Source organism: Microtus ochrogaster, chromosome 19 (assembly GCF_000317375.1).
Source record: "Microtus ochrogaster isolate Prairie Vole_2 chromosome 19, MicOch1.0, whole genome shotgun sequence".
NCBI classification, from domain to species: Eukaryota; Metazoa; Chordata; class Mammalia; order Rodentia; family Cricetidae; genus Microtus; species Microtus ochrogaster.
Window position 1 is genome coordinate 1,404,399 of NC_022021.1, and position 12,232 is coordinate 1,416,630.

General features: G+C 43.6%; 1 pseudogene; it reads left to right on the forward strand.

The window, feature by feature from the left end:
• Positions 1-8,546: 8,546 nt before the first annotated feature.
• On the forward strand, positions 8,547-9,290 carry LOC101987888 (annotated as a pseudogene).
• The last annotated feature ends 2,942 nt before the right edge of the window (positions 9,291-12,232 follow it).

Below are 12,232 nucleotides of genomic sequence, written 5' to 3' on the forward strand. Positions count from 1 at the left end.
TATTCCAAATCAAATTTTCTTCTGCCATGTGCTGTTACCATTTTTAAATTATAATGCATTTTTTACTAGCAATAGTAGGGCTTGAGTATAAGACATATACATGTAAGACAAGTAAGTGTTCTACCACTGAGCTGCTGCTGCTATAGGACATCTTAAAAGAAGCAGAGGCTCTTTCGGGAGAATTAGTGCAGACACAAGCAAGCCTGAAACCCGTGAGGAAAAGGGGGCAGTGTGATCGGTTCACAGCACGAGTTTTAGATGAACGACGAGGAGCCCAACCAGCTAGAGAATGAAGGATCCACACACATTTCAACTTCATGGTACTTGCCTCTGGGGATGTGTATAGCAAAGTGAGCTTCCTTCCCAGATGACCAGATAAAAAGAAGCCGATGTTGAAGGTTTTATGCTTGGTCTCAGACCAAGTCTCCTCCCTTATTTTACCAATTGATCACTGGCCTAATGGACTCCCAGCATCAGCCCCCAGACTTACTTATTTGCCTGGGAAAGTCTTCAGGCCCACACTTCCACGTTATCCTTAGAGAACACTCCCTTATACCCCGCACGCCGCAGAAACAATAGAAAACAAGGAAGACCGTGTGTCCAGACAGACAGGAGCCGAAGGCAGACGACCAGCAGGAGACTAAGCAGTTAATCATCTAAAATCACTAAGTGGCTCACCCCCGAAAATGAAAGGTCCACTTATCTTCTCACACAAAGCCCTCGGGCTAATTATTTACCATATGGTGCATCATTGACCCAAAAAGTCTAATTGCTTTATACAAAACCTACACCCAAACAAAGGCCTACTTGTCTACAAATCTTAGAATAACAAAATGAGTTTGCAGTAGGAAGTCAGCGCAACAGCAGAGATCAGAGTACGATCGGGCCCAGCTCACTTGGCAGCGCACCTGAAGAGGCACGCGCAGGATTTGGGCGCAGGATGCCCGCAAGTGTTGCTGCTGACTTGATGCTCACCCGCGAGGCTATTACATGAGGAGTGTTCAAAACAGTCTTGAGAAAACCTGCGTAACTGTCGAAAGACAGGAGACTATTATTCAATTATCTATAAATAAATTAATTAATAAATAAGGAAACAAACAAAAAGCAAAGCCAACTACTGTTTATCAGCGGAAGAGAATGTGAGTTGGCCGGGTCCTTCCAAACAGAACAAATGGCTGGTCGTGGCTCGCACGCTGAGGAAGTGTGGGGTTTGAGAATCGCTTGCCTCTCATAATTGTAGGGAGGTTGGCTTCACCTAACGAAGTACGGCTGCTCGCGTGACACCACTGCTGCTGGGGTCACACTCACAGGCATGAGTACTGAGGTGTGTCTGTTCCGCTCTGGCTGCCTCTCAGAAGTGAGAGGTCTGCGGTGAGGTTGCCCTGTGAAACTGTGTTGCCAGAAACGCATTCTTCCGTCGAACAGGACTTGGACCAGTTGTGGTGGCTACTTGTTACCATCGCTTCCATAATCCTCTCTGTTGGCAAGAAGCTTTCTAATTCTCGAGTTGAAGGAGAGCAAAGCTGCGTATTGTGGTAGTGTCAGTCCAGCACTCTGGAGGCCCAGGAGGGAGGCCCCTCCTCTGTGGCTGTTCTCAGCTGCGGAGTGAAAAGGTCCCAAAGGGGGTGGTGGTGAAAGAAACTACTCATGACAGAGCCTGATGTAGTACAAATGCTAATTGATCTTAATAAATAAAACCAGGAATTAGATATGAGGGGGTGAAAACTGAAGTTTTTCAGTGCAGCCAGCCACTACTTAGATCTTCACCCTTACCAACTCAGACTGCAGGGACGATCCTGTCCTCAGACTGCATCCTCAGAGGAGCTCCTGTCTCCTTATAGACTTCATGTTCCTCTCTCTGCCCAGCCACATCACTCCTGACTCCACCTCCTTGGTGCTGAGATTAAACACGTAGGATCCTATATGCTGGGATTACCTTTGTGTGAGCTCTGTTTCTCTTTTAGACAGATTCAATCTAGTGTAGTCCAGGGTGGCCTTAAACTCACAGTGATCCCTCTGCCTCTGTCTCCCAAATCCTGGAATTAAAGGTGTGTGCCATCACTGCCTGGCCTGTAGTGGCTTAGCTCTGCACTCTGATCTTCAGGCAAGCTTTATTTGTTAAAACACAAAGGAAATATCACTACAACCTGACATATAGCAGAATTTACCCCTGGGGACCCAGGGTCTGTCTTATTAAGTAGTCTTTAGTGTGAATGATTCACTTACATGTAAGGTTGCATTTTGCATGATTAAGCCAACAGAAAAAGGAAAACTGGGGTATTTCCGGAAGATTTGCGATTGAATGAAGAAGGTATTTAGGTAACTTTCAAAGTTTCCTTCTTTCCTATATACAGTGCTCCTTTTCCAGAAAAATATCTATGAAACACAAATGCAAATTTGTTGAAGGGGTGTTCTATTTAACACTTTCAGATCCTTACTGTCTTTCTTCCTTGTTGTGTATCAGCATGGCAGGCTTCTCTTCAAAGAGCTCCATATCTGACACTGTAAACCACGCGTAGCTTTAATTTGTGATAATAATTCATTTCCAAGGCAGCTGTCGGCGATGCTATTGGTAGCCACAGAGTTAGAACTTCATCGTAGAACTCATCAGGGGAGAAAGTAACTCAGACTTTATTCAGGGGGAAAGGCCAGGAGGAAGTGGTGTGCTTATGATTGACAGCTTGAACTTTAGACTCAGACAGATCTGGGTTAAGCCCAGGATCCTCAACGTGCAAATTGTATGACCTGAGGCAAGTTGTTCAACTTCTCCAAGCTTTTATGTTTTCACCTGTGAAATGACAATAGTAAAGAAAACAGACTTTACAGGTATATACAGGAGTAAGAGCCATAAGTTACCTAGCAAGTTTGCTATCATTCCTGGCATGTAGTAGACATCTAATAAATGGAATGTAGCATTTTTGTAATTTATAGGAAGAAATATGGAGAAATTTATGCTAAGCTAACATTTACATGGCTTTCTTTCCTTTTTTTTTTTTTGCTTCTGCATAAAAATCACCTGCAATTTTTGATACTTCTTTTGGGAGTGCAGGGTTCAAGATATGGTTTCTCTGTGTAACAGCCCTGGCTATCCTGAAACTCACTCTGTAGACCAGGTTGACCTCAAACTCATAGAGATCCGCCTGCCTCTGCCTCCCAAGTGCTGGGATCAAAGGCGTGCGCTACCATGCCCAGCTTACTTCTTTCTTAATATTTACAACACAAGATCTTAGATACACTAACAGCAAGAAACCTGCTTAAGTCCACAGCCATATGTAGACATATTCTTGGTAACAGACAAGAACGAAAATATGATGTCAAAGAAGTTGGGTAAGTATCTAAGGGAGAAAGTAACTTATTCTCCTAAAGACCTTCCATTCTAGCCCTCTCAGCAATGACACACGATGTGAAGCCACAGGCCACTGCAGCAGCACGAGTGGCCTGTCCACACGGGACAGGACCTCCCACCCCTCATAAATGACTCTAATACAGAGGAACATAGAGATGACTCCAAAAGACAGGTAACACTTTTAAATGTATGACCCATACTCTGGCAGCCGGGGGGGGGGGGGGGGGTGGGAATGAACTCAACTGTGGATGAACAACTTTTATTTACAGGACGAATCATAACCATGTAACCATCTTGTACTCGGTGGTCCCTATATGCTTTCTTTTTCACAATGTGAAGCTGTTGCTGTCAGAGTCTTTTCCTCTCTTCCTCGACAGAAGAAACTCAGTGTAATAATAATGAATTCAGAAGCTTTGGGTCCAGTTCTCTCCTTGACCATCCATGTGATTTAAAATAATCATTCAACTTTTGGGCACCTCAGTTTCCTCCTGTGTGAAATACGATAAAGAAAATTCTACTTCCCATGCCTGCCATGAAGATGAAGCCATTTCACACCCACATGTTCACGTACTGAAATTTTTTTTTTCTAGTCTGATGGTGTAGGCCTGTCATCCCAGAGAGTCAGGAGGCTGAGGCGAGATGCTCACTAGTTCGAAGTCTGCCTCAGCTGTAGAGTGAGTTCAAGGTCAGCCTGGGCAACTTAGTAAGACTGGCTCAAAAAAATAAGAAAAGAGGGCTGGGAGACAGTTTAGAGAAAATGACTAGCCTGGCACATGTAAGGCCTTGAGTTCAAATCCCAGGATCAATACTTAAACCTCTCCAAAGGAAAAGGCACCTGGTACAAAGAAAGCACTCTAGATGGCAGTCACTGCAGCCTTAAGACTGGAATTGGATGTGTTCTTAGTTGCAATAGGGCATTTATGTTATCACATTCTTGATTTTTTAAATGCTAAATCACTTTTTAAATTACTTTATTGCATCAATTTATATAGATAGTGGTAAGTTCTTCCATGGCTTTTTTTGTAATTCCGCGACATATCCTTAACCATACTAAATGTATTGCTCTGTTGTTGCTTTAATGGGGGTTTATTTAACTGCTCCTGAAAGAACTCTTACAGTTGACTGTTTCCTTGCTTGCTCTTGATGCCCGTTTGTTGATGCCCCAATCACTGGTGGTAGGCTTTTGCTTTCTCCAAAGTCTCAAATTCAAAATGCCCTTACCTCATTTGTCAAATTTCCTTCAGGAAACCCCACCCCCTCACCCCATCTCTTGTTTTCTTTCTCTTATTCTTCTATTGTTTCCTCTTTATAGGCACATGGAAGCACGTGTTTCCATCTCCTATGCTTTTCCCCGTGACTGTTTCCTCTCCTTTTCTTTCTAACTATTGAATTTGTTAATATTTTACTTCCTGTAGTTTTGTCCTCCAGGGCAGGCTGTTAATCACCCTTGTACCTGTGCAGCTCGCTAGTCCAGCTCCAATATGTAACCAACAGCTAAAGAACAGGTGTGGAGTGGAGACTGAAGGAAGGCGTAGTCCGCAGACCACAGAGGCACAGAGCGACACACGAAGGTCGCGTTCCTCTAATAGCCAAGTTAGAAAAGCCACGCACCGCACCTGTGTGCTACAGCCTCTTGAAGCTCGCTTTTCCCCCAGATTGGCCTCCCGTGGGGCCATGACTCATTCCGCCGATCATTGTGATCTTTTGTTATCACTGAGTCCAGAGGGTGACTCTCGTCCATCTGGTGACTGCTTCTCCAGAATGTCATTCTGCTCTATTAGTTTCCCCCCAAGTCTGGACTTCGAGCTCTCTCTTCAGTCTCAAAGTGCAGCTAATGCAGGAATAAAGCAGTGAAGAGCTTGAGCTCTAGTTAATGGTAGCGCGCTTACCGAACATGTAAGGAACTGGGTTTGAGCCCCAGAACCGCAAAAAGTGATTGGTTGGTTGATTGGTTGACAAAAATGTGCTGCAGATTTGGGTATGATTTTGTTATTGTTGTTTGTTTGAGACAGTGTCTCTCTGTGTGGCCCTGGTATTCCTGGAACTCACTATGTACACCAGGGTGGCCTCGAACTCAGAGATCCATTTGCCTCTGCCTCCTGAGTGCTGGGCTTAAACCATGCTCAGCAGATTTGGAGATAAAAGAACAAATATAATATGGATGCCAGAAACTGTTTTAAGAGACAATATACGGTGGTCAGTCCACCCCCAGCAGCAATCTCCAGACAGCTCCCCACTGTAGAGTACTGGCCCTAAGAACTGTGGTGAGAGAGGAAGCAGACAGACAGACAGACAGACAGACAGACAGACAGAAGAAAGACACTGTCCATTCTTCATGTCTCACCTCAGAAGGCAATTCTAGGAACTGGCAATGGGAAATCCCATCATGGCTCATACAAGTCAATGATGATGCATTATTTTTCAGGTCTGAATTACCCTGTCTTAAATAAAATCACATAAAGATACCAGTGGTCCCATCCACGCAGGGTCCTAACAACCTGCCTCCAACTGAATCCCTTTTACATGCCTCCTCTCCAGACAAGGGTAAGATCTATACAACCGTACGTCAGTCTCTCTCCCTCCCTTCCTCTGCCTTCTTTCTCCTTCTTCCCTCCTCCCCTCCCTTATCCCTTCTGTCCTTATATCAGCTACTCTGGAAGGAAAGTTTGGACCTAAATCCATATTCCAGATATTTATACTTTTCTGCTCTGATCCTGAAAACAATAACAACAAATCAAAAACCAACCTAACAACAACAGACATCAGCCAATAAACCCAATATACACTTCTAAGCCCAGGTCATCAGCCTACCAGAGACTTCAATTTTCTCCAAAGTGACAAGGAGATATTTACTGAACACTTGGGTAATTTAAAAGCTCCATTCTGGTGATTTCCCAAAATAAAGAAATTCTTCCCCAAAGACCATCTGATAGCTTCACTGCTGTCAAAAAAAAAAAAAAAAAAAAAAAAAAAAAAAAAAAAAAAAAAAGAAGAAGAAGAAGGCCTGGACGGGGGTGGAGAACTCATGACTTTAATCCAGGAGACAAATACAGGTAGATCTCTGAGTTCAAAGCCAGCCTGGCATAGTGAGTTTCAAGACAGCCAGAGTTACATAGTGAGACCCTAACTCTAAATAAATATAAACTCCCATTTATTAGGACGCAGGCCTAGAGACAGAAGTGTGCAATATTGTGATAGTATATTCCGTCTTTTGGGAACCCCCTTTAGAATGGGCGTGGTTACTGTGCATTTTTGACTGGGAGACTATTAGCCCCTGACTTTAGTTTCTCATTCCAGGGCCCTGAGGGAAGAAATGGGCTATTGACTGTCTCATTTCAGCAGATGAAAGAGAAGAAAACAGCTGGCAACTTTTAAATGATTTATTGCAAAATTCTAAAACAAGCCAATTCTCGTTGGGCAGCCTCTTACAGAATGAGTGCACCTACTGCATGTTCAGGGTTTGAGTAGTCTCTTACAGAAGAGCCAGGCACATGCCTTTAGTTCCAGCACTCCAGGAGGAAGAGGCAGGTGGATCTCTGTGAGTTCAAGGCCACCCTGGGCTACTAAGCTAGTTCCAGGACAGCCAGGACTACACAGAGAAATCCTGTTTCAAAAAAGCCAGGTAAATAAATAAATACTTGGGTCCCAGTCCAGATGAACACTGCTCCAGCTATTTATCACTCAGGGTCTCCCTCGATAAAGTGAGGGGTCTGTGTAGATTTAAGATGCCTTCTCAGGAGAACACTTCCTAAATATAACCCCAGCAGCACAGACATTGAGAGAAACAATTAACAAATGGGCCTCCTGAAACTGAAAAGCTTCTGTAAAGCAAAGGACATGGTCAACAAGACAAAATGACAGCCTACAGAATGAGAAAAGATCTTCAGTAACCCCATATCAGACAGAGGTCTGATCTCCAAAATATACAAAGAACTCAAGAAATTGGACACCAAAAGAACACATAATCCAGTAAAAAAAAAAAAAAAATGAGTACAGACCTAAACAGAGAACTCTCAACAGAGGAATCTAAAATGACTGAAAGACACTTAAGGAAATGTTCAACATCCTTAGTCATCAGAGAAATGCAAATCAAAATAACGCTGAGAATCCAACTTACACCTGTAAGAATGGCCAAGATCAAAAACACTGATAAAAACTTATGCTGAAGAGGTTGAGGGGTAAAGGGAACACTCCTGCATTGCTGGTGGGAGTGCAAGCTGGTACAGACCCTTTGGATATCAGTGTGGTGATTTCTTAGAAAATTAGAAAACAATCTTCCTCAAGACCCAGTAATACCACTTTTGGGTATATATCCAAAGGATGTTCAATCATGCCACAAGGATATGTGCTCAACTATGTTCATAGCAGCATTGTTTGTCATAGCCAGAACCTGGAAACAACATAAATAAATGCCCCTTGATTGAAGAATGGATAAGAAAAATGTGGTACATTTACACAATGGAGTACTACACAGCAAAAAAAGAGGGAAAAAAAGACATCTTAAAATGGATGGAGTTAGAAAACATTATTTTGAGAGAGGTAACCTAAACCCAGAAAGACAATTATCATATGTAGTCACTCATAAGCATTTTCAAACACAAAACAAAGAAAACCAGCTTACAAATCATAATCCCAGAGAACCTAGACAACAATGAGGACTCTAAGAGAGACATACATGGATCTAATAGACATGGGAAGTAGAAAAAGTCAAGATCTCCTGAGTAAATTGGGAACATAGGAACCTTGGGAAAGGGTTGAAAGGGAGGGGAGAGGCAGGGAGGGGAGTCTAGAAAAATGTAGAGCTCAATAAAAATCAATAAAAAATGCCTTCTAACTGCAATACAAAAGAAATAATTTGTTATACATTTATAAAATCAGTATCAATAAACAGTTTTCATTTCTAATTGTAAAGTAAACTCTGGTAAATCTCCAAGTATTGCTCTTACCCAAATATGATGGTGGTATTATGAGATTTTTTTTCTTTCCCTAAACATCTAATGATGTCTTCCAGTTAAGTTTCTGCTGAGTGTGGTGGTTTTTATGTGTAATACCGGGACTTGGGAGGCTGAAACAGAAGGGGTTTCCACAGGTTTGAATCCAGCCTGAGCTATGTTGCCAGAGATATACAGTGAAAACCCGTCTTAAGAAAGTCTACTATTCTCTTTTTCGTGGCGCCTCCTAGGCTGTCAGCTGTGCGAAGATGAAGTTGAATATCTCCTTCCCTGCCACTGGCTGCCAGAAACTCATCGAAGTGGAAGATGGACGCAAGCTTCGGACCTTCTATGAGAAGCATGTGGCCACGGAAGTAGCTGCTGATGCCCTGGGTGAAGAGTAGAAGGGTCACGTGGTCTGACTCAGTGGCGGCAATGACAAACAAGGTTTTCCCATGAAACAAGGTGTCCTGACCCATGGCAGAGTGTGCCTGCTGTTGAGTAAGGGGCATTCTTGTTATAGACCAAGGAGAACTGGAGAGAGGAAGCGCAAATCTGTCCGAGGATGCATTGTGGATGCCAATCTGAGTGTTCTCAACTTGGTTATTGTAAAAAAAGGAGAGAAGGATATTCCTGGACTGACAGATACTATTGTGCCTAGTCAGGTGGGACCTAAAAGGGCTAGTAGAACCCGAAAACTTTTTAATCTTTCTAAAGAAGATGATGTCCACCAGTACGTTGTCAGAAAGCCTTTAAACAAAGAAGGTAAGAAGCCCAGGACCAAGGCACCCAAGATTCAGAGTCTTGTGACTCCATGTGTCCTGCAACACAAACGCCGGCATATTGCTCTGAAGAAGCAACGAACAAAGAAAAACAAGGAGGAGGCTGCAGAATATGCTAAACTTTTGGCCAAGAGAATGAAGGAAGCCAAAGAAAAGCACCAGAAACAGATTGCCAAGAGGCGAAGGCTGTCCTCACTGAGAGCTTCTACTTCTGAGTCCAGTCAAAAATAAGTCTTTAGGGGTAACAAAGAAATGATCAGACCTTGAAAAAAAAGGAAAGAAAAGAAAAGAAAGTCTACTGGGCATAATGGTGCGCACATTTAATCTCAGCACTTGGGAAGCAGAGGCAGGCAGATTTCTGAGGTCAAGGCCAGCCTGTTCTACAAAGTGAGTACTACACAGAGAAACCCTGTCTCGGAAAATAAATAAATAAATAAATAAAATTTAAAAAAAATTTAAAAAACAGGAAGGAAGGAAGACCACCATAAATATATCTCAGAAATATTCACCTGGAGAAATTCTCTGGTAGGTAAGAGCTTGCCCTGCCACCTTGCCCTGTAATCATGAAGCCATGAGTCTGAATCTCCAGAACCCATGTAAAAGTCATCAGAGCAACACATGTCTCTATCCCCAGTGCTGTTAAAGCAAGATGGGAGGTAGAGACAGGGTTCCCCAGAAGTTCACAGGTAGATCAGGCATATAAACAACAAAGACCTACCTCAGAGTGGAAGGTGAGGACAGATACCCAACATTGTCCTTTGACAGACACACAGACACAGATACATGCACATATATAAACTCGTACACACAGAGACACATGAACACACACAGAGACACACAGAGAGAGACACACAGAAACACAGAGACACAGAGAAAGAGACACACACAAAGGCACAGATACATGCACACATACTTATAAGCACACACAAACCCAGAGACACACAGAGAGAAAGGCACATAGAGAGACTCACATACACTCGCACACACACACAAACAGACACACACACACACACAAATGGACATTCTACAATAGAAAACCATGGAACTCCCTAGCTAATTGGCTTGATGTAGGCTATCTTCCTCCCTCTCCTCTCCCATTCCTAACAAGCTGTGCTACTGACAATCATTTGCGGTCCAGATGTCACACCTCCTCAGGTGCAGTGAGTCCCATTCTCTGAACTTTGGAATTTAGATAAGGAAAATGCAAACAAACGTGGGAAGGGAGTTGATCCTTAGTGCTTAGTATTAGATGTAAACCTTAGGTATACAGAGAGCGATGCTGCCTGGGGAAGGAGGTCTGCAGCAACAGGAGGCCAGCAGATGGTCCCAGGACTAGATAGATCCTCAGTTCCAGAACAGATGGTACCATCTCTCCTTGAGAAACACTCCAGTGCTCTCCCAATGAGGTTGCCATTTACCTCAACCATCTGACTTTCCTGCCTTCTCTCCTCCTTAGCCTCCCAAATATCTAAACTACTGCAAATGATATTCAAACAGAATGAAATGTCTGCTCTTCTGATTACCTCCTGACAGGGGAAGACTCCTAGCATGGCTGCTGGTCTGAGGTACTTCTGTTCCATGCCTTCTATGGTCACGGTCCCCTTTCTTTCAAATCGTGAATTTTCTATCAGCTTAACTAGTCTAAGCTACAGTTGACCAGTTCAGTATAGAGTTACCTCCACCTTCACCCTCCATTTCTGAACTCTCCTCCTTCAGACCTGCTGCTCTGAATTCTCTTCCCGGGGAAGAGAACAGAACAGACAAGAACCTAGGAACTGTAACTAGACTTTTCTTGCCTCAATAAAATGGGTCTTAATCATGTTTCCTCAGATCCTGAATTGAGAGGGGATAAGATGTAAGTAGTTCATGAGAAACCACAAAATTACAGTCTTTTGCCTAAAATCAAACAGTTAAAACAAATACCACCATTCCAACAACAAAAAACCACTTTAGATATAAAAGGTCATGGTAAACCCTTAATATGGTAAAGTGATGATGTTCTGTTTCCTTGGCTCTAAGCCTGTATCATATCAATATATGCCAGTTTTCTTAGGGTTTTTATTTCTGGGAGGAGACACTATAACCATGGCAACTCTTATAGAGAAAACGTTCAATTTGGGGTGATTTGCTCATAGTTTCAGAGGTTCAGCCCATTAATGTTATGGTGGAGAGCATGGCAATACACAGGCAGACATGGTGCTGGAGGAGTAAAGAGGCCTATGTCTGGCAGGTAACAGGAAGTTGACTGAGACAGTGGGCAATATCCTGAGCATAGGAAACCTCGAAGCCTGCCTCCACGGTGACACTCTTCCTCCAACAAGGCCATCCCACCCCAACAAAGCCACACCTCCCAATAGTGCCACTCCCTACAAGACTATGGGGGTCAGCTACATTCAAACCACCACACCATTGTAATTACACACTCCAACACTCAGAACATGCTTCTGAGAGAGAACACAAATTATCTGAGCAAGAATGAAAGCTCTCCTTCTGGTTAGTCCTGAGCAAACACCAGCCACCTTGCCTCTAACAGGCAAACACGAGCCCTGTGGAATGGTACCAGGGTACCTCGAATTTCACTTCCGTCACTATGCAGTGACCACCAGTAGGAGCAAAGCCAACCCGAATGGCCAGCTAGAGAAGAGTTTGGTCCCTATTCAGGATCCTTTAAATCTTCCCTGACGGAAGGCCCAGGAAAAGTACGACACATGTGAATCACAAATCGGTCTTTTGACAGACGGCCAGTCTATTGACTCTGAGAGGAAGACAGCAAATGATAAGAACAAAACAAGAGTGACAGCTGAGGAATGTGTGGAAGACCAAGCTAAAAGTGCGGGGAAGAGCAGAGAGTGGGGGCAGAGCTTTAGTCCTAGCACGCAGGAGGTAGGGCAAGTGGATCACTGTGAATCCCCCCCCTCCCGCCCGCTGCCCCCCGCGCCCCACAGCCTCTCCCCCCACACACAAAGCATGAAAGAAAAAGGAGGGTTGCCTGAGTTTTATGTGACTTTGGCATCCCAAGGGAACATTTCACAAAGGAATCTTTAATCTCTTTAAAAGGTGTTGATACATACAGTTGTAGCAGCAAGGCCTCTAGGATCTGTGGAATGTGTGGGATGCTTGACTATCTGGCCGAACTTCTGGCGGAAAACTCCAGACTTTCCTATGACCTGCGC